We start from the raw sequence: 23,021 nt of genomic DNA, 5'->3' as shown, positions 1-23,021 counted from the left end.
GAATAAAACTTTATCTCTGATTTAATTCAGTTTTTCAACTAAAATCGTTCTAACTCGGTTAAATATTATTTAAATGAGTTCAAATTTATAGGACTTATTTGAAATACTATCGCTACAGTTTTTAAACTTAATTAAATCCAAGAGAAACTTTTATTCGGTATTACGCTTTTATTATTAAAAATAAGCGTTTGACAACAAGAATTCTAATAAAAATGTTATTTCTTCATTCTCTACAATTCTATATTTTTCTTAATTTGATTTCTTTATCTTGAAAATTTTCTCTTTTTTAGACGCGCGGACAATACTTTTACGCGTTTTCGAGCGTCGAGTTGGTCTTTGCACAGGCGGCTCAATTGAAGAAGTAAAACAAAATTATAATTTTTGTAAAACTTTAAAGAATTATACCTATCTGTAATGTATGGTAGTCAATTTGATAATAATCTGAGTATTTCATAAATTAAATATAATAATTATGGTAATATTATTGATTAATATTGAGCTAAATAATATAAATTAATAGGTAGTAATATAAAATATTGATAATTATGTAAGGATTAATTTAAAAAAATATTATTCATTTCATATAAGTAATTATTGAATGATAAATCGCAGTAAATATTTGAGACAAAATTAAAAATAAAAATGGTAAAATTAAATGGAGCACATTACACTATTGAGCTTAAACGATACAAAAGAGAATTTAGAAAAATACGTTTTTTTTTAATTTTCTAACATTGTCTATACCTAATCAGAAATTAATTTTTGCAATTATTATTTCAGTAATAATTTTCAGTGTAAATTATTTTGATCAATGAATTAAAAGACATATGATCCTCTATTTAATTCTTATTTTCAAAAAGAATTACTTACATCTATAATTTTTGACTATAACTATATTCTCTTTAAAAATCACATCAATGGTATCATGCCTTATTGTACTTCACTTTAAAAAAGAGAAAATTTTAAAAGAAAATTACCGAGATGCAGACTTACAAAATTTATATTTTTCACAAATTTTTGAAACACTAAACGCCTTAAAAAATTGAAAAATATTTTTGTTTTAAATATTTATTTGATTTTAATTCATTTGAGTACATTTAAAAATAATATCTAACACATAGAGTTTCAAGAGTCTTTTTGTCCTAAATTAGAAATTGTCGGATGAATGCCGTCGGTATTTATGATATCATTCTCAGTGTGGCGCCGTATCTATGGGGATAACGCGTGCGACTTATAAGCCCGCGATGCATAAGGTATGGATTATGATTAAGAATTTAATGTTAATAAAAATACAAGGAAACGGAGGAATGGTCGTCAAAGGCTACTGAAAGGTTGTATCAGATCTTTAAATTTAACTTCTCGAAATCCAATGTACTTTACAGTTGAATTAATATTTTCCTGCTTTTATCTGAAATTCCTGTCCATAGATTATGGCAGTGTACTATATAGTTAAACTGTTTTACTATTGCAACCATAGCACCACACTTCAGAATTTAAGATGCTGTCAATTTATAGGATATATCGTTTCCTCCAAATTTCATATGTAGTTAACTTTACAATATTTAACTTTTAGGTCTATGACTATATTTAATACATATATAATTGTATATTTAATCTCTTTCTTTTACAGGTTTAAGGGCATCCGCTCCCTATAAACATGTATGTATACATTCTGTCCTTATTCTAACTTATCAGCTGTTTATTTCTAATTATTACCCTTATTTAATAGAACAATTAAATAATAACATTAAGAAATAATACTACTAATAATAATTATATTAATGAGCGATCTTCCAGGGCTTCCATTTTCTCCTAACGTAAAAAACAAACATTTCCTACTATTTTAAATCAACTTTTTCTATTTACTTTCCTTTCACAGGATTACCCGATTGGCTCTGCCCTATTCCCTTGCTTTCCCTCACTTCTCGAAATTTTTTCATCCACATCACTCCCTGTCCATTTCCCCCACCCTTTCTACTGTTTGTCCGTTTCTCTTTTAAACGTAATATATTATCGTTTTTCTATTTCTGAAACACATCACCTGGATCTTCTCTACGTTTACCGTCAGATCCTTTGCCCCCACATACTCTTTGAATATCCTCATCATTAGGTTCTTCCCCTTTTCGTCGTCTGCTAACAGAACTACGTCGTACACGTAAGATGGAAAGTATATTTTTCTGGTACGTAATATCCTCCCCCTTTCCTTTTCTTCTTTAGCTTCTCATCTTAATCTGCCAACCGCATGTTAAAAAGTAGTAGACTCAAAGGGCACCCTTGCCTTAGGCCTCTTCCTGTCCAAAATACCTCTTGTTTCTCTTTTCCTATCTGCACCCTATTCCTGATTTCAGTAAAAATTTCCTTTATCTTCTTCACCAGCCTTACTTCTATTCACCTCTCTTCCAGTGCGTTTTTCTGTTTATTGAATTAAATGCTACTTCAAAATCTACGAATAACGCAACGAATTTCCCTTTCTTTTTCGCTAGGTTTTTGTTAACCTTGTAGTTAAGTACGTAAATATTGTTTATCGTTCCCATCCCTTTTCTAAAACCCGTCTGATTATGTGGGATACTTTCTCTCTCTACTATCTGACTCTGTAACCTTTTCTCTAAATACCTGCATATATTTTGTAGCCAGCTGGCATAAGAATGATCCTTTGGTATTCCTTCTTGCCCTCCCGTTTCTTCACAAGTGGTATCATCAGCCCGGTCATCCAGTCTTCTGGCCACCCTTTCTATATTCCAGCCCTTGCTGCAGATCTTCCACAAACCTTTTCTAACCCCTACTTCTCCAGACTTCAACGTTTAATTGCCCATACTATCTTGTGCTGTAGCCTTGTTGCATTTCAATCTATTTATAGCCTCATCTCCTTCTTCTCTGGTTATTACATGCCCTCTTTTCATTTCCCTTTGTAATAACTTTCTATTTATACCTTTGATCCTATTTTGCTCTTTCCGTAATAGACCCTTAAAATAGTCTGTCCAGTCACCCAATCCTATTTCTTCATTCACGCTCTTCCTTCCTCCTCTTTTCTTGTTTATTATATCCCAAACAATACCTTCTTTGATCGGTTTTTCTACTTCTTCCTTGTATTTAACGTTTTCCCTTTGCTTTTTTCTTTCTAACATCCCCTCATGCTTTTTTTCTCCTGTTGTACTTCCTCTTCTCCATTTCCTCTATCGCCCATTTTCTTTTTTTAAGCTTCTAGTGTGTCCCTTAAGGGTTTTATGTTTTTCTTACACCTTCCTCCCTATTCCTTTACACATCCCCACACATTTACTTGGTAGTGGGAGGGGGACCTAAAGTTTAAGGTCGGTTCCGATCCACCAAGAGCAACAGCTTTAAGTACTTAGAGAACCTTTTTCTCTAGAGGTGCCGGTCCCACGACTCTCCAGAGATGAACAACTCCCTTTCTAGGCTATTGTTCACCGCATGGCCTGCCGAAGCTCTTCCAGAGTGCGAGGCGGGAATCAAACCTGAAGGCCGACGGAGAGGGTCTAAGACCTACGCTTTAGCCCCCACGACCATCGTCCCACTCTCGTCCATTTTCTTACATACTCTTTTATTCTCTCCTTACTGTCCTTGCATTCCTCGTCACACCATCCACTCCTTTCCTCTTCTCTTTCTTTCTTTGTATCTATCTCATCACTTCCCTTCTGAATCGACCCTTCCCATTTTTCAATTAACGAGTCTACTCCCTCCTCTTCTTCGTATGTAAACTTCTTCTTTTCCATTTTTCCTTTAAACTATTTCAGGTTATCTAACCTCAGACTCCTATTTTCTTGCTCTTTCTTACCCTCCATTCTTTCAAAAACTGCCACGCTTATGGTCACAACCTTTCAGTGTAACTATTATCAGGAAGTGCTCGGACCCTATCTTATTACCAACTTTCATACATTCTATCATATTACTCATTCTTTCTTTCGCAAGGATGTAATCTATTACTGTCTCTTCTTTTCGTACAAAAGGGACCCTGTCTGTCTCCCTATGTTTGGAACTCCTTACATAGGCCTCCTTTTCTTCATTCCGCGTCCTTCCCCCTTGTTGGCCAGTTCAGTAATTTGAATTACCTCCTATCAAAACCATCAAAACCAACTCTTCCTTCTTTTCCTCCATCTACTTCTTAATTACTGTCCAACCTTCCTCTTCTCCTCTTCTTCTATATACACAAACCACCGCTATTTGGACTTTTCTCAGTACAATCCTTCTTACCATTGTTCCACCCTTTTCGTTTCTAACCCCTTATTCACTCCCTTTTACTGCCAATTCTTTTCTCACCACGGAGAACATTCCGCCCATCCCTCTTCCTTTAACGTGTTCCTTTCTTGTGTCTTGCATCGCCCACACATAACCATTCGATAACATTCTTTTCATCCCTTCCAGTCATTCTCACCCGTCTATGTTTCCCTCATCATTATTACGTCCCATTTTGCCAATTCCCCTCCAAAAAACTCTTTTTTTGTGTTTTTTAATCCTGAAACACTTCATAATGCCACCTTCGCCTGCCCATCTTCTCCTCCCGTTCCTCCTGACCGTATTTTTTGTACTTCCTCTTTCAGCTCCCCCGTTTTGCCTCTTTATATCCCCCAGAATCCCATACGTCTCCTCTCTAAAGCCTGCGGACATTGTTTGAATCTTCATCAGCAAGTTCCCCTAACACTTCTTTCATTCCAGCGTTTTTATTTTTATCCTTTTCTTCGAATTTTTACATTTCTCTAAGTCATCGTTCACTTCTTCCTTTTTCCTTTTTTCTTCTGATGATTTTTCCCCTCCACTAACAATTCCCTCGCTACTTGTTGCACTCACTCGTTTTCGCCAATCCTCAAGAAATCGGATTGCTCCGACATTATGCGAGTTCGTAGGTCTCCAGATCGGCTTCTTGTATCGCTCGTCATCACTACTTTCGCAGCTTGCCTCGATACCTGCCTTTTCCCCACTCATTTGAATTTCTCGTATGTCCCTACTCGAACCGTTATTCTCGGTTGCGTCCATTATCTGCCGCCTTCTGTCAGGGCCCCGTGTTACAGGTATGGCACTCTACCCCACCTTATGTACTGAGCAAGACTCGCAATACGTCACTTTCTCCTCGCCTAATTTTTTACAACGCAAGGTCCAATCTAACCTCAAAATCAGCCTTTATTATTGATTTTTCCATCCCACTTACCCTTTCATTCAAATCCTTCACTCTTACTCATTCTGACACACCTAACTCCCTTACTCACCAAAATTTCACCACGCTTACATCTCTTCCCCGTTTTTGATAGACTAAAAACACACATACACACAAACAACGTTACTTTACTATCAGTACGGGAAACAAAAGCCTTTAATAATATTTTATTTTAATCGAAACAATAAGAAACAATACCATATACTTTTGAATTTATAGTGTGTACATTTTGGTAAGCGTGGAACCACCGTTTTATGCTTTACACCAATATTTCCTTACTTCACAAGTATTTTTTTCTCATTGTAGAATGTACGTTTATTGATGACCAGATATTACTTTTTTTAATCTAAGGTTTTATGTGGGACACATTATTTGCCTTTACTTTTTGTTAGGATAAATAAAAAAATTAGAATTTAGTATAATACCGGTCCAAAATAGGGAAAGCCGAGGTTTTATTACACTTATTCGCTTTAGAGTACCGAAGTTTAATATTATCATACGAGTCTTTAAAACACGAAGACTATAAAGTAGTATTCTAAATAGAAAATACTATAAATCTTCGTTTCAAGAATTAACACTATCAAAAAATGATATTTTTTCACTGAGGTTTCGAAAAATAATTTGAATAAGAAAAATAGTATGTATAATAATCTTGAAATCGTATTTTAGAAATTGTTATTGTCAATATAAAGTTGACAGAAGCCTGAGACGCAAGTTAAACTAGGAAATCATTATTCTTGATTTTTCATATAGTTTTGTTTGGGAATGCTCCTTGATTGTTTTTCGCCATTCCCTGATCGAGCCGAAAGATTATGGTTCACAACATTTAAAATAAATGTTAACTCTTTGTATTTTCAATTTATACATTTACTATGGGATTTAAAAACTAGGAATTCTGTCTCATGAAATGTATACACTAAGGTAATAAGATTTAATTCAATTAGTACAATTTATAAAATATTACATCTAAATACACTAAAGTTTATTATACTGAGTTACTGAGATATTAAATTAAAGAAGTTACGCCTATGTAATGGCCGTCAGTTGTCACGCCTTTTATCGCTCCGCGTATATTATGGTTTTTTGCTAATTATGATGGTGGTTGTGTGGTGAAAAATTTACTCCAATACAGAGCTTTTTATGCTCTTCATATGTACATATCTCTCCAAAGGGTGAGCTGAGTGGAGAATGCGATATTGTCGCTAAATAATCTTTGTACGTGCAACAATTCTTTAGTTCTATCCTGGCGTTGTTTTTCCCTCTATTCGTATACTTGGTAGTATAGTGCTACCTAGCTACGAGTGATGCATACGTGTATAGGTTTATGTGCCGTAGTTAATCAACAATCTTGATTATTCATCGGCGTGAGTAGGGGGAAATTATGGATAAGCACACAACTGAGGATTGCCTTATAAAAATCCTGCAAGATCTTTAGGCTGACATAAAGAAGGATACGGAAAATTCGATCCCAACATTAATGGGAGAACACGTAAAAACAATTAGAGCGAATGAAGAGAATTTCGAGAAAATAAGAGGCACCTGCGATGAATTATGCGAACAGGTCTCGTGACAAAACGAGTCCATCGAACACGTCAAGAAGAGAAATAATGTTGTTATTTATGCCTTGCCAGAAAGCATTGAGGGAACACGAATGTTAAGAGCATTCAAACCCTGCTAAAATATAAGCTAGGAATCGCAATTGACTTTAACGTCGTGGACTAACTAAGCAGACTGGGAACCCCATCATTAGATCGCAATGGACTTGTGCTACTAGCTTTCACAGAAGCATTTGTCAAAAGCATCATAATGGAAACCCGAGCGAAACTAAAGGGTACGGTAAATTTGGATAAATGAAACACCTAAAACTCTTCATAAGTTTAAAAAATATTAATGGGAGTAGATACCCCTAAACATTTTTTATCTTATGTCTATGATAATATATACTTTCCATACATAAAAAGAATTGGGAAATTTGTTTTATAACGATGGATGTAAAATAGAGTCGATCCAACATGAATAAAAAAATTACACGGGGGTAAACCACCCTCTAATTATATATAAAATAGAAAAATGAGTATAAAATTGAGGGAAAACATCCGAAAAAATATGTGTTGTATACAAAAAAGAGGATGAAGGTATTTAGGTATTTTTGAGCGAGAAACGGAACTGAAGAGGGTAACCACCCCTAAATTGTTTCGCATTATTAACCTGTCTAATTAAATTTCGTGCGCATTATTTTCAAAGTTTGTTTAATTTTAAGGTACGCGAATGAAGTTGACGCGTTTCGCCACAAAAATTTTTTTTCATACAATTTTTAATAGAAGTAGTTAATATAATGTTACCTGAGGTAAGTTTTCCAGATTTTGATGCTTTTATATGAACATTTTCGGGCCTGAACAGATTGGCTTTTACTACTGGTCCAAATTTTCCGCTCGGTTCTTTTAGAAGTAGAAATAGAGTTGAAAGAAGTTTCCCGTCAGCGGATATTAGTGGTTGTATAGTGTAACTACGGGTAGTGGATGAAATAGACTGGACAACGCATTCCACTTTTTTTCTCCTCCAACAGCTAAAGTTCTCCCGGAATGAATTTCCAATTGAAAGCCACTTTGATCCGAATTATAGACATTCTGTACTCCAACATTCGCTATATCTTACTTCACGCTGGCTGCAAATTCATCTGCCTTTGTTTATAACTTGTTGATATTTTCCAATGTCTTTCTGGTAATAAACCGGTTTACTTTTCTGGAAACGATTCTGTGTTTTCTTTTAAATTTAGCAAGCCATGCTCGAGAAGCGCGGAAGGAAAATCTTCATGGCCAATTTCTTGTTGTGCTTGTATTGTCCACCTGCTTATGTCTTTATCATGAATAATTAGCCCCTTATCAACTGCTTTTTGGAAATTCTTTAATGTAATGTCACATATTCTAGCAACCTTTTCTCTATTCTTTCCACTTCTCAAATATTAGACTGCTTTTAATTTATAGTTGTATGATATTTCTTCCTCATCTTTTGTGCATCCATCTGCAGGTGAAAAAGGCGTTAAATTCTTCCGTGACATTCAACAAAATTGCTTCAAAATGTTCTTTCATTTCAATTTCCCTCATGTTTATTGGATTTTCTTTTATATTTAATGTTTGGAAAGTAGCAAGCTGTAAATTTATAACATGAAAATGATTCACCTTCATTTTCAAACCTGTAGAAAGGTTGAAAAATTTTGTTTAAATAAAACATTGAATATTTAAACATTTAAGAAATATTTTTCATGTGATAATGTGGATAAAAATTTATGTGCATAGTCAATTGTACATAGTCAAACTGTTGTCAATTTTTGAAATTTAGTCAATAAGTAGTTACAAAAGATTTGGAACAGCAAAATGGCTCAAGGCAGGGCACCCTCTCCTATCAGACTTTTCATGTGTAATATCGAAATTAGAAAATTTACTGGTTAACTTATCTTTCTGTTTGGTGATTTTTGGTTTATTTTGCGTATCCTGTGAAGATTGTCGGTCTTTGCTTTTTTTGGGCGAGGCAAAGTATCAGTGCTGAAAACTACACTTCGCTAAACTAATTGTAAGGGAATTAGAGTAGAGTAGCGGTGATGAAAACTATACTGATAATTAATCTTCTTTTGTATTCTGAGGTATTTATACTCATGTACAAATTTGTTGATGGGCCTGAGGGAGCCCAAGCTGGAAAAAATAGGCCCTGGCCTACCTATCAAGCCTGATTCAAGCTATAATGAAACGCTAAATCTGGCCGGAGCCTAGCTCGATCGCCAGGCTCGATCGCCGAGCCTGGTCCTCGCTTGACTGTAGCTTATTATGAATTCCGCTCAGCGCCATATTATTTTTAGGAACATTTGTTTTTCTTCTATAAAAAATTGATCAAATCTGAAATCATCCAGTTTATGCATATCACACATCTTGTTACTCCTTTTTACTATAAACTTGATGAAATTTAAAAATACTTTCATCAAGAACGTCAACCTAAAGCAAAAACTAATCATCGAGTGTCAAGCAAGGAAGCATTTGACGTGCAAAATCTAAAAGGTTTAAATCACCTTGTTTTTTTTGAAAGATAAAATTTATCACAGAAAGCACAATAATACATTATTGTACATTCAGTCATAAATTTTATCTTGCGAAAAACACAAGGTGATTCATTTATAACAGATCGCATTAAAATTAATATTAAACAAACTCAGAAAATAATCTGCACAAAATTTAATTAGAAAGGTTAATGATGCGAACCAATTTAGGGATAGTTACCCTCTGCAATGCTGTTTATCTCTTAAAAGTACCTAAATATCTTTATCCTTTTTTTTGTATGCGATACGTTTTTTTCGGATTTTTTGCTAAATTTTAGACTTATTTTGCTTTTTTATACATAATTATGGGTTTGTTTACCCCCGTGTTCTTTTGTTTTGTTCATGTTGGATGGAGTCTATTTTACTTCCATCTTTATCAAACAAATTTTCCAATGTTTTTATGTATAGAAAGTATGTATCATCATATGCACAAAATAAAAAGTGTTTAGGGGTAACAACCCCTCTTAATTGAAAAAAAAATTTGGCGAAACGCGTCAGCTTTATTCGTGTTCCTTAAAATTAAACAAACTTTGAAAATAATGCGCACAAGATTTAATTATAAAGGTTAATAGTGCAAAACAATTTAGAGTTAATTACTTATTCGAAGCCTATAGACGTTTCTGTTCATTTTGTTTTTATATTACGTAATTACGTTTTTCAGGGAGAGAGGTATGGAAGGAATTTCTGTTTCCTCTGCGAAGGAGATCTTGATGCTCCTCTTCGCGAACGGCCTTATCATCTTGGCGAGATCATGGCATGATGTACAAAATAAACTAAAGACCCTAAAATCTTACTGTGACACAAATGGTTTGAATAAAAATGGCAAATGCAAAGGCCTAAAACTCATCTTTTGGTAAAACAGCGAACTTGAATATCAGAACTCATATATTTATCTCGGAGTGCCTTTTTGCTGCTCAGGTAAACTTGATAAAGCAGCAGGTCGTGGAACGTCACAACCAAGATCTTAAAATCCATAGTTAAGGCTGCGTCTTTATACGGCTCTGAAATATGGGCCTTACGGTTTCTGGACGAAATTTAGCGTGTGCAAACACAATTTTTCAAAAGACTATATAGATGGCAAAAAATACACCGAATTACTTTGTATGGCAAGAAACGAGCATAGCCCCTTCAGCATTGATTGTTATTAAGCGAGCAATGAGCTCGTGGTGGAAAGTCCTTCAAATGCCGGACGACAGGCTCCCGAAGATTTGTTATAGTACCCTTGTTGACCTAAGTAAACATAATAAAATTAGGGCGTGCTATAATTGGGCATCTCAAATAAAAGAAATTATCGAGGCAACAGAAGACCGTACTCTTTAGCTATAACAATACTGTATAACAATACAAATCTGAACGCTCGAAAAACGCTCAGACATTTTCTTTTGTACTGTCCAATTTATAAACTCATTAGATACCAGTTCCTAAAGCCCTACATGGGCAACAAAATATGCGACAATACCGAGTCTATGCAGCAATTATTATGTATAAAAAGCGAAAACACTGGCGGGGACAGTAAAACGTTTCGCTGACCCCGACATTATCCAAAATCAACTTTATATGGGTGCATTATTTTCGTCTTAATTTGTTCAGATTTGTGCAACCAACTTCAAACCCTAAACACTACCCGTACGGAAAACGCCATGGCGGGTACAGCGAAACGTTTCGCTGGTCCTGACTTTGTTCAAAATCAACTTAATATGAGTGAATCATTTTCGTCTTAATTTGTTCAAATTTGTGCGACCAACTTCAACCCCTACAAACTACCCCCTGTACGGAAAATACCATGGCGGCGCCAGCGAAACGTTTCGCTGGCCCCGACATTATCCAAAATAAATTTTATATGGATGGAACTGGCCAAGGTGTTTTCCGTACAAGGGGTAGTTTTTGGGGGTTGAAGTTGGTTGCAAAAATTTGAACAAATTACGACGAAAATAATGCATCCATATCAAGTTTATTTTGAATAATGTCGGGGCCAGCTAAACGTTTCCCTGGCCCGCCAGTGTTTTTTTTTTGAGAAATCAGGTACTTCCATGATGTACAAATTCTAATTTTGGTTGCACATATTAGAAATAATTATGCACTAAATATTTGGCAAAAAAAGTTAAAGTTGCGTGAGTGGTGGGGCCAGCGAAATAGTCCTGTAGTTAATGCGCTCAAGACTCGGTGATTTATAATTAACGAATAATGAGCGCATATTTTTTTTATGTATGTCTGCGCGAAGTAACCTAAAAAAACTCTACTTTATCGAAATTGGATTTATTTATTTGTTTTTATTATAATTTTATATATGATTGCGTCAGTGCTTTAAGTATGTTAGGTTCGAATTTTGCCGCAGCCGTTTGAGATTCTCATATGGTTTATATGGCAAGTTCAAAACATGTTTTCGCTCTTTCGAATAAAATGTGTTGATATCGTTTTAACTTCGCTTGTCAACTTTCCTATAGTAAATTTTTAATCCTCGAAAGTTTTGAAAGAGTTACTGCAACATATTTTCTATTTTTTCAAACTAAAATATTAGTCTTGACGGCTGAAAACCACTATATTAATTTTTGATACGCCAACGCTGTTTTCCCTATTTTAGAACGATATTACACTGAATTCTTATTCATTTTTATCATTTATTCTAACAAAAAGTCTTTTAGTGTTGGTTTTTAATAAATATATTCATATGATTTATTTATGCAACGTAAATTTGTAAATCCTTTATTTAATCAATAATATTACTTTTTATACAAAATTGTAATAGACCAAAAATTGCTTTAAAAATAAAATTTGAGCTAAGGCTAAGAAGATTGTTGTTCACAACTAAAACTATATAATTAAAGGATAAAAAAGTCTAACTTTTGAAAGTAATAAGTCTACATGAACTGATTGATTCTCAAGTATGTTACAATATGTGTTATAAATATCGATAGTCAACTTACCCAGTATACAAATACTTTTATCGCACAGCGTATTTTGTTGTGAAAAATAATTCTTTCAATTTTACCTACAAGTTTTTTCCAATCGCAATCTTCGGCGGGACAACAAAACCTACGAAACCTGATACTTTTCTGAATAATTTCGAAGATGAGTTGAATCAGCTTCAAACAATGGAAAACAGGAATGAATGAACGCAATCGCAATACATGGAGAATGGTTTTAGTATTGTGAGCGACTATCTAAATTCTATAAAGACCCTATTAATAGGCTTTCATTAGGTTGCCTACTGATGTCCTCGATAGCTGAGCATGACGTTTCCGCTTGTGCCCTCGATAGATTACCACTTTAGGGCCTCGACAGAAAATAGGAAATCTTGACAAGGGCTCTAAAGAACCAAGTTATAATTTCTACCGTGGTATACTATTTCTCTTGGTATATTTTTGCTTTGATTTGTACAGAACGATGTTTCTCGATATTTGATAATCCAATATTTTGAGCATTAGATAATCTGAAATGTTGTTTGCAATTTTTTTTAATTTGGATTTTTAAGAGAAGCCCGCCATAGATTTCAGCTAACTTTTTACATTGCACGCAAAAGTAATTTCAATTCATGCATTATTTTGCGAGTGGTTTTGCACAAAATGATCGGAGAGATATACCGTTTCACCTTAATCGAGTGCCATATGTGTTAAGTGTCTCTGAAAGTGTATCGGTTTAATGTTTCAAATCAGCAGAGATTGCCTCTCAATGCTTCTATACGAGGTCCGATTAGGTTTGGAGTGATTATTTAGTAGTTCTTCTAGGTCTACTTTCGTTCCGTGACCACTCTCAGTACAAGCCGAGGTATGAGTATTTCGAATACAGGAGAGGATGATGAGGGTTATATTCACAACATTTACCCTTTCCCTGAATTTTGACTGTTAGCTGGCCTAATGCATCCAGGGTATTAGTACATATCACATGGTCAATGAAGAAGAATGTGTGAATTGCAGTAATTGCAGATTACCTTTTCGTCAGACATAATAGAAGAAATTCTTCATGAGCACAGCTGTGGAGAAGACTGCGATCGCTTTAAGTGCGAGCAGCACTACTACCGAATTGAAGTTGGGTTCCGACCACATGTCTACGAGAAGTGAAACTGTACTTTTGTACTTATATATTTAACAAATTAAACTCTGAATTAAGGTAATCATAACAGGTTCACTAGTTATGTGTGCAAAACTAGAGAAAACCCTTAAGTTCAAGCACTTTCCCTCTATAAAATAAGTCACCTTATTTTGCGAAAATTAGGCTATGTTCACAAAAATTTGATGAAACTAATAAGCCTGGACTAAAACAATAAAATGCAGAAATTTTTTCTTAAAATCATTCAATGAAGTATAATGAATCCGCATACACTATCCCATACTATAGGTAGAACTCTAAATTTTGTAACTTCAAGTTTAAAAAATGGGCGAAGGCAATCTCGTGCAGAAATCTCGATCTGGCCCCGATCGGGGCCAAACCAGTCCTGATCGGGTCCCGAATGGGAATCCTGGTCGGGGACAGATCGCGGATGAAAGACACGCCCAGATCGGCGCCAGGTGGGGGCACTCGATCGGGAAACCCGATCGGTACACGATCAGTCTCATTATAATCCATTCTTGAATTTCACGAATGGAGATTTAATACAAGTAAACTCGAGACTATCGAATAGTCGTCTCCTTTCGAAGGCCACCTTAATATTTTGAATTTCCAATTAATTATTCTAAGTTAAAATTAAAGTACTACAGGGACGAAAAGAAAAGGTTTCAGACTACAAAATTTAATTATACTTTTGAAAAACGTAAGATTATTGTTGATGGTATCAGTTTCGAGAAAACGGTTTGTTTTTATAAAAAAAATGGACGATAACCAGAAATATTTTAAATAACAGTTTTCATTTCTTGAAAAAAATTTTGTCTATAAAACTTCTTAAAAAATTAGAAAAAGCTTTTTTGCAAAAAAAATCACTACAACTTGACATTTTCGAATGCTTCCAAAGAAAGTCATCGGTAAATAACCTATGATTTACGATTTATTAACATTTTACTGTAAATAAATTCTATTTTTTGTCAATTGAATTAGTTCCTGAATAATTCGAATAGGTGGTGGTAGATAATATTTTTTCCAAAAAATTGAACTATCATTTATCCGATCGTTTTATTTGTTTAAGTCTGCTAAGAAGAAATATAGAAAAAACAACTTTTAAACAAAGATAAAAATTTTGAATTAAATATTTCTGGTTGTTTTAAATATTATTTACAGAATATGCATTTGATTAATTTTTATCATTATTAAAAAATTTCGACCTAATGGAGGTTTTTGTAAGTTGAAATGTCATTGCTTATGATAAAAAAGAAAAAAAACTTTGTTTAGCATTTTAAATTTCGCGCGAAACCAATTAGATGCCGAATGCAACGCATGCGTAGTTGAGTAACTAGCTCTTGCTGGAATCCCTACACAATCGGCATCTTGCATTTTGATTGTACTACTTAATTCTGAAATTTATGTTATGAATGTTTGTCCTTAATGTATTTTTGTAATTAATTTATTATTAATACAGAATCAAAGTTGCAATAACGTAATCGATTGTATCCCATATTTTATTCTCATAATCTAAAAACATTACAATTTTGTGCATACTGCAATTCATTTCTTGACAATAGATGTGATAATTCTAACTCTACATTTAATCGAAAAACCTTGAGTTCTTAAATAATAATTGAAAACAAAAGAATCTGATCAATTTCATCATATAATAATATTTGACTCATTTAATTGTAAATATACTAATTTTACTTAAAACAATTTAATTAATTGTTAATTTATTTGAGGTTAGGTTTCATTGAGCCCGCAGAGTGTAACTACTTACTCTCATCTTCCTCACACAGGTTTTGAGGTCTACTGACTGGTGTTTGGTGCTTCGTAACACGTGGCTGCACTATCAGAAAAAATCAAGCAGCACTAGTTCTGTGAGCGCATGGAGATGGCGTTTCAGTAGGAAATCGGTCTGGCGCGGTCGGGCCCAGGTATGGGCAAAAGAGTTCTACCGATCAAGGCCGGCTAGGAAAATCCGATCGGGGCCAGATCGGTATTACGTTAGTAATCGGGCGCTTGCTGCACGGGATGATACTAAACCGCACACTGCGGCATGGGGTAGAGTTTAATTGTTATATTATTTGCATATGTAGAAAAATGTATGAAATATTAGTCTTTATATTACCACTAAACTATCATTAGTTTTTCACAAAAAATAAAACAATGTAGATGATCTAAAATATTGGTTCATCACATTTTTTTAAATTCCTGTACATATGCTAATCAAGGCCCAGTGAGCACAAACGTTAAAGAACACCATTAAAATGGTTCAAAAACGTCTTCAGTGAGTTCAAATAACGTTTCATAAACAGAAAATATTCCAGCGACGTTTTAAAGACGCATTTCGAACATAAAACGTTTTAAGAACATTATTTGTTCTGACTTCCCTGGCGGACCTAACGAACCGAATGGAGCCTCTACAAAGTACCCGTAAAGATCCCATTCGGTTCCTTTTTAAAAAAACTAAAAAAAAAACAGCAAAATCAACTTTTAAATTGTTGAAATTCGGATTCGACGTTAAAATTTGCATTAAAAACTCACGGAGTAATCGCAATACTTTTTCTTGCAGCGTTAAAAACTTTAAAGAATAACATACCTGTCATTTACATGGGCCGAAGGCGCCTTCAATTGCATCTTCTTTTAGAAGCAGTTAATAAGCGTTCCGTCAGGAACTTTAAAAATTTTGTCTGGATACTAGCGCCACGCAGTGGAAACCTCAGACAACAACGCTGCGATGCACGTGAGAATTTTATTTTTAAACTTCGCGTGCAACATACTACTTGAGCTATTACGGATGCGCTTGAAGTCACCTTCAGCAGAAGTTAATGACATTTTCTTTAATTTTTAACGCTGAAAAAAAGTATTGCAATTACTCCGTGAGTTTCTAATAAAAAATTTAACGCAGAATATGAATTTCAACAGTTTAAAAGTTGATCATGCAGTTTTTTTGAGTTTTTAAAAAAGGAACCGAATGGGGACCCAATGGGGTCTTTACGGGTACTTTGTAGAGGCTCCTTTCGGTTTCTTCCGTCCGCCAGGGTTAGGATAGTTTTTAAAATGTTCAAATAACGTCTTTTGTCTTGTACGTCCAAGAAACATTTTTAGGGCGTTCCAATAAAGTCTTTAAATTTCTTGCCCACTGGAGACCCCATTATCTGGAGATTTATTTACCATATTTAACAATCATTAGAATAGTTAAATCCATATTTTTAAAATGAATCCAGCGATTTAAAAAATAACTTCCTACACGACTATCGGAAATTATCTATACGGATCGCGCAGTCGATAATGAAAATCGTATATGGGTCGTATATGGATCATAACTTCGTCGAAAATACAGCTAGACTTTTTCTAAAAACCCATTAGGAAGAATAAAATATTTTACGACGAGCGACACCTAGCAGAGTAATATCTAACATTTTTAAAAAGTATGTAACGTAAAAAGTTTAAAAAATCAAAGACACCCATGAAGAAATTGCCCATCTTGTTCCCGAGTTCCGATCTGGGCCCGATCGGATTTTCCACATGTCGCCGCAAGGGGACAGATGGTGTGGTTCGCGTCAGAACCACATCGGGTCAGGTTAAGTTAGACAAGATTATGTCAAGTTTTCTGTTATCGTCGTGATATTGTTTTTCTTTCATCGAACTTAAAATGCCAAAAGCAAAAAGTAGATGACGATTTCGGAATCGCATAATTGTTGGTGAGATTTCTTATATACGTAATGAAAGCAAAGGTTAGCTTCAATTCGCTATAATTAACATCACATTTCATTTTTAGCTAATGAAGATTTCCAGCAATGTATTCGAGAAAGCGTCGTTATTTTGAGTGCATTTTCTATTTATATATAAATAAAAAATACTTTCCAGCTTTATAGAATTTTATATTTTCTTGCTGACATTGTGAAAATAGAGATTAACTTATACCAAATGTATGAATTTCCAGATTAGTAGCATTATAGATTAAATGCTTTGTATATTTTCTCGCACATTACCTCACGTTTTAAATATCACTTCACGTGCCCCATGTGCATTAGTCAATCCAAAATCACTCCAAAAGAATATTAAGAAGATTCAAAAATATTTCTAATTAAGATTCATTTGTGTGTGTGTAATAGCTCGAAATTTTAACATTGTTTGTTAAGGCATAATAGTTTTCTTCGAAATGTAAACTCTTATCGATAAATTCAAGCGATAAAAACAGATACTGTAATGTAGAATATTGAAAAATTAAAGTTTTGTAAAATACAAAGTTAAAAAAATATTAATATAAAATTTTTTAAAAGTTCACCAATTAGAGAAATACACGAGTAAAGGGGCCATATCTGGGCTAGATCGGGCTCCCATTTTGGATTCTAAGATCTGGGCCCTGTTGGTTAGGGCGTTTCATTTACGGTCTGGCGCTAGACTGATTACCCTATCGGGATCAGATTTTTCCCGATCGGGGCCCGACCGGCACCCCACCAATATTTCTGCACGGAAAAGTTTCCCAGAATTGCTTCCTGTGAATTTCAAGCTTACGCCACAAGTTAACGTTGAGGCACAATTCTGGTGATCTCCGACTATAACTGAACGCACACATTTGGAAATTTTTCGTTATATCTCGGAAACTCTCAAAGAGTTTTTACGTTTTATTGACCTAAATTGAAGAAAATATTCAAATGCAACGTCCTGTCAATTTTGGAACTCTGTTACAAGTTTCCTTTTATGACAAACATTAAAATCAAAGTACACAATTCAATAAATTCTTGACTTTTTAAGAAAATTCTTTTGAAGTTTTTTAATTTTTATGATGACACGTTACAAAAAATTTTAATTAATACCAAAAAATAGATACCGAGGAGGGGGGGGGGGCTATATAAATGTTTGCTTTAAAAAAATCTTTAATAGGGCGTGTTTATATAGGATCAATGCACTAAATTGGTACGTCAATATACGTAAAATGATGCATATATAAATTTCATAACCTGACGTGCACAATGGATGTTACCTACTTTATTGCCTCCCATGTCTCGTTGCCAAAGGTCTTCACCACCAGGAGTTCGAGGGCATAATTCACAAACCCGTACTGCACATAAAACAGAAAGAGAAAAATACCTAATAAACAATATTAAAAATAATGAGTTTTTTCTATATACTGAACAAGCAGTAAATGCACGTGCACGAAGCACGCGCTTACTCTTCTGTATTTCTATTTTATGAAGTACGTAATCGCGTTTTTTGCTAGAATCCCTTATGTCGGGGTGCTGATGAAAACTTTAAATTTGCTGAAAATGGCTACGACGCATCTCGAAAATATTTTCGCAAAAAGTTCCAAAAATTATATTTGTTTACACTGATCCGTCCATTGTATTTCAGAGCAAAATGTTTTAAAGCAAAATAAAATAGATAAAATTATCAGAACAATAACACATAACCTTCTGTCTCTGTAATAGATGTCGAGTTATGACTGAAATAAACCCTGATTTATTTCAAAACATAGTATGAAAATCAATTGTAAAATTTGCATCTGTACTTTAAAATCTGTAAATTTTTCGAAAAATAAGGTCATATACAGGGTAGCCCAATTGAAATGCAACTTTTTAGAACTTTGTATTTTTTACTTATATAACATTTAATTTTATTGAACAAATACATTAATCAAGCATTTATCTACAGAAAAATTAATTTTTTTCTATGTCTACTTTTTAAAATAGAAACTTTATGATAACTTCAGCAAAATTCATAATTTTTTTTATCAATTTCATGATTTAAAAAAAATTTAATAAGCATATGCATTATTGGGGCATCTGTCGACGGAAATTTTTTTTTGGATGTCAGACTTTTAATCGGGATCTCTATAATAAATTCAGCAACATGCATGATGAGTTTATAAATTTTCTGATTTTTAAAAACAAATTTAACAAACAAATTCAAATTTGAACAAATTCAGCGCTAAATATTTGGCTGAAAAAAAGTTAAATTTGCGTGGGTGGTGGGGCCAGCGAAATGGTCCTGATGGAAGCCATTCCTTTAGGAAAAGGACTATACTTGAAGCCATACTGGCAAGGATTAGGGCTTTATCTAAACCACAAAAACATGGAGCAGGACTCAAATACAATTTAAAAAACTCAAAGTGAAGCTTCCTCATTCAGCCTTGACTGATGTACATTTACTCAAATTTAGAAAATCTTGGAAGATTTCACATTTTCGAGGTGTTTTTATGCGAAATGGATTGCCGAAGGGTGTACCACGTAAATATGAATGTGCTTTTGTAAATCTTGACAATAAAAAAGGACTAGGATCACATTGGTGAGCCTATAAAAAGATTGGCGGTAAAATAATTTATTTCGATAGCTTCGGCAATCTTCAACCACCTTCAAATCTTTCCAGTATTTCGGTGTTGGTAGCATAAATTATAATCATAAGTGATATCAAAATTACGATACCTTCGTGTGTGAACATTTATGTTTCCAATTTCTATGCAATCAATTGAAATCTAAAAGTACGTTTAATCTATATAAGTGCTAAAATATTAAATATAAAGTCAGTTGAACGCTAGCTATCATCATAGATGATCCATTGACGCTAACATTATCGGCAACTTCGTCAATCCTGTAAACGCGCTGTTTTCCTCCAATTAAGTTGTCTCCTTATAAAAATTGCGCACTCAGACTCGTTGAATTTCTAACCTTCAATTCGATACCCAATGTAGACATTGGTGAAAATAAATTTTATGTGGGCGATGAAGTGATTGAAATACCTAAAGGAAGTTATTAAATAAGTGACATAAAGCGCTATCTACTGAATCCTTTGGCAAACAAGGGTATAAATTTCGAACCTAAAGAGTATAGAGTATAGAGTGTAGTATAACTACAGGTGGATAGCTTGATGGTCAGAAAGTACATACTACTCATGAATTTTTCCATCTAGTGCCACCTGGATATAAGATAGTGGAAGAACCATCTCATGTAATTTACTAACCAGTTGCCGTCCAGGCAATGGATCATATACAACTCCGTATAGTAGATCAAGACGGATATTTAGTCCATTTTTGTGGTAAATTTTGTAACAATCAGACTGAACATCAAGTCTCTCTAATAATGGGTATCGTTTTCAATAAGAAGATTGGGTTTGTTTATAATAAATCAGCACAATTCTACAAACTAATCTGTTGGCAAAAATCAGTCAAAGGGTTAACACCTCAAAACCTCTGCTTCCTAAAAGTTCTGGGCCTGCAGCTCAGAAAAAGAATAAGAGAATAAAGAGATTTAAGATTGTTTGCACCTGCATCTGTCAATTTGTCTATGAACGATTACTTATTTGTCATGAAGGGGGAAATTTGAAATATTCTAGCACCAATCATCTTTGATGAGTCGATTGCACACGGTTAAATTCATGCGCATCAGCTTTATGCCTGATCAACCTTCAAAAACAGTGATGAAATTCGGATCACTAACAAACGCCACTGGCTACTTTGATGTAGCCGTACCTCTTAGCATGATATTTGTTTTTGCTAAAGATGATCACAAAGTCATTTTCAATGTTAAACATAAACTCATATTAATAAGATCACAAAGTGATGCAAATGCCATCTTGTAAACAGCCCCTCTTAAGCAGTATAAAATTCAAGACAATAAAACAGAGTGGTTATTGCCTAGTGTTAGACTGTCTGATTCACGAAAATTTCAGTTGCTAAAATATATTGAAAAAGATCCATCTATTCCAATAAGTTTTCGAACTTGGGAACTATATAAATAGCCTCTAGTTCCAACGACTTTAAACCATTTTTGGATTTTAAATACCTCAGCATAATTGGAAAACCGAGATTTGTTATATTAGGATTTCAGACAAACAGAAAAAACACTACTACTAGAAACTGTAGCAAGTTTGATCATTGCGATTTGACTGATGTAAAACTACTTTCAAATGTTCAGTGCTATCCTTATAATAATTTGAATCTTGATAATAATTGAAATCAGTATGCTTTTCTTTATGAAATGTATACAAACTTTTAAGCTAATTTATGGTAAAGAACCACAACCATTGCTATCGAGAAGAGAATTTATATATCATGCGATTCTAGTAGTGAATGACTCCTCTAAGCAGAATGAGTCACTAAAATACGGGCCAGTTGACGTTCGTTTGGATTTTCAAACTAATGAAAATTTTCCCGCTCAAACAGCCTATTGCTCAATTTTGCATTATCGTATAGTTGGGTATAAATCAATAAGAGGGCTGGTGAAAAATTTTTTATAAAAATGCTGTAACCAATCAGAAATAGTTTAGCTGCATTTAAGGTGGAGTATTTGGTAAATATGCAGGGCTTCAAGTTGCCAGACAATCATTTTGTATTGAAAGAATTGGCTATTTTACGACTCTTCAGTGACACAGACAAAAAACCATATTCTTTTCTCTTTCAATCACACTGCGATTGGAAGAACGTTTCACCAAAATATAAGTCTAAACCTTTGGACAGAGCGCAGTCATCATGGAATACCTTGAAATGCTGCTGATTTACCGTATTCTTTAGCACCTGTAAAACTCGAGGTTATTTTAGATGGTGCACCAACAATGTATGTAAAAGAATGGGAAAACAATAATTTGTTGAAACAATTTGTAGAAACATCATGCGAAATTGTTTACATGGCATACCTCAAATGTCCTCCCCTATAGAAATTACGTAAGATGTATGAACTTAAGGATATTTGGTTTACACATCATATGTATAGAAAAGCTCTAAGTGCGCAATTTAAAATGAAATTTTATTGGAATACTGGATGATTCTAGAAGAGTACTTATATACAGATTATTATTTTAACTAATATAGATAAGAAATGTTTTTCAATATATATATTTAATCTACTTATTTCAAGTATATATAATGTATTGATTTTTTTTTTAGAAAAAAAAAATAAAAAGCAAATGGAAATCAACTTGTGTGTTTTTTCTCAGAGTTTCTTGCCTTATAATAATAAGTGCGAATAGTCAATATGTGAATGAGTAGGTCAGTGAACATTGTTGGCATTGTGGCTTCAAGAAACGTCGTCCTCGGCATTATGAGATTACGCTTGCTGGATCAGGTTGCATCAGATAAGTAAATCAGTTTAAAAAAAATTCTCTGCATTGAACTTTTTTCAGTTTAAATTTAAGCAAATGATTTTTTATTTGAATAAATGCACATATGATTATGAGTTTCAGAATTGTATACAATAAAAACACCATTAAAATTTAAGGTATTTAAATGAGATTAAAATCAAATTTAAGATCCTACTTAACGTCGTATAATCAAGTTAATGTGAAGAATTCTTGAAAATAAAATCAAGAATATAACGACCAAATTTGGACAAGCACCATAAAATTTTCCCATTGCAATCTGAAACAGAAAAGAAAACTTCTTCCTCCTGAAAAGAAAAAAAAATTTATTTCTGTCGTCTTCTTTTTTCTTATAATTATCAAATCACAATTAAAAAACATTTGTAAACAAATAATATCCAACGTTTTGGCACCCATACGGCACCCTTATCAACGCAAGAAAACCGTGCCGAAAGCTGAATGGCACCTGGGTGAGGTGCCTAGAACGGTGACTCTGGGATACCAGCCGACCTCTCAGAGTAAGCAGCCTTTTCCTTGCATGCGGGGCTCTAAAAGGATGGACGAACCCCTTTCCCTAGCTTCTCGTGGGAACAACAATGACAACACAAAACATAGTTGTAGTAAGTGCGGTTCAAAACAACAGAACGCGCAGGG

General features: G+C 34.1%; 1 protein-coding gene across 1 annotated transcript in view; it reads right to left on the bottom strand.

Moving 5' to 3' along the window:
* Positions 1 to 18,355, bottom strand: part of LOC117172872 (guanylate cyclase soluble subunit beta-1-like) — a 252,512-nt gene extending 234,157 nt beyond the window's left edge. The window contains exon 1 of the mRNA XM_033361142.1: positions 18,287 to 18,355. The gene's annotated coding sequence lies outside the window, so the exon portion shown is untranslated. The remainder of the gene's footprint in view (positions 1 to 18,286) is intronic.
* Between the last annotated feature and the right edge of the window lie 4,666 nt (positions 18,356 to 23,021).

The sequence above is a fragment of the Belonocnema kinseyi genome, chromosome 5 (assembly GCF_010883055.1).
Source record: "Belonocnema kinseyi isolate 2016_QV_RU_SX_M_011 chromosome 5, B_treatae_v1, whole genome shotgun sequence".
NCBI classification, from domain to species: Eukaryota; Metazoa; Arthropoda; class Insecta; order Hymenoptera; family Cynipidae; genus Belonocnema; species Belonocnema kinseyi.
This window is presented reverse-complemented; position numbering and strand designations above follow the sequence as displayed.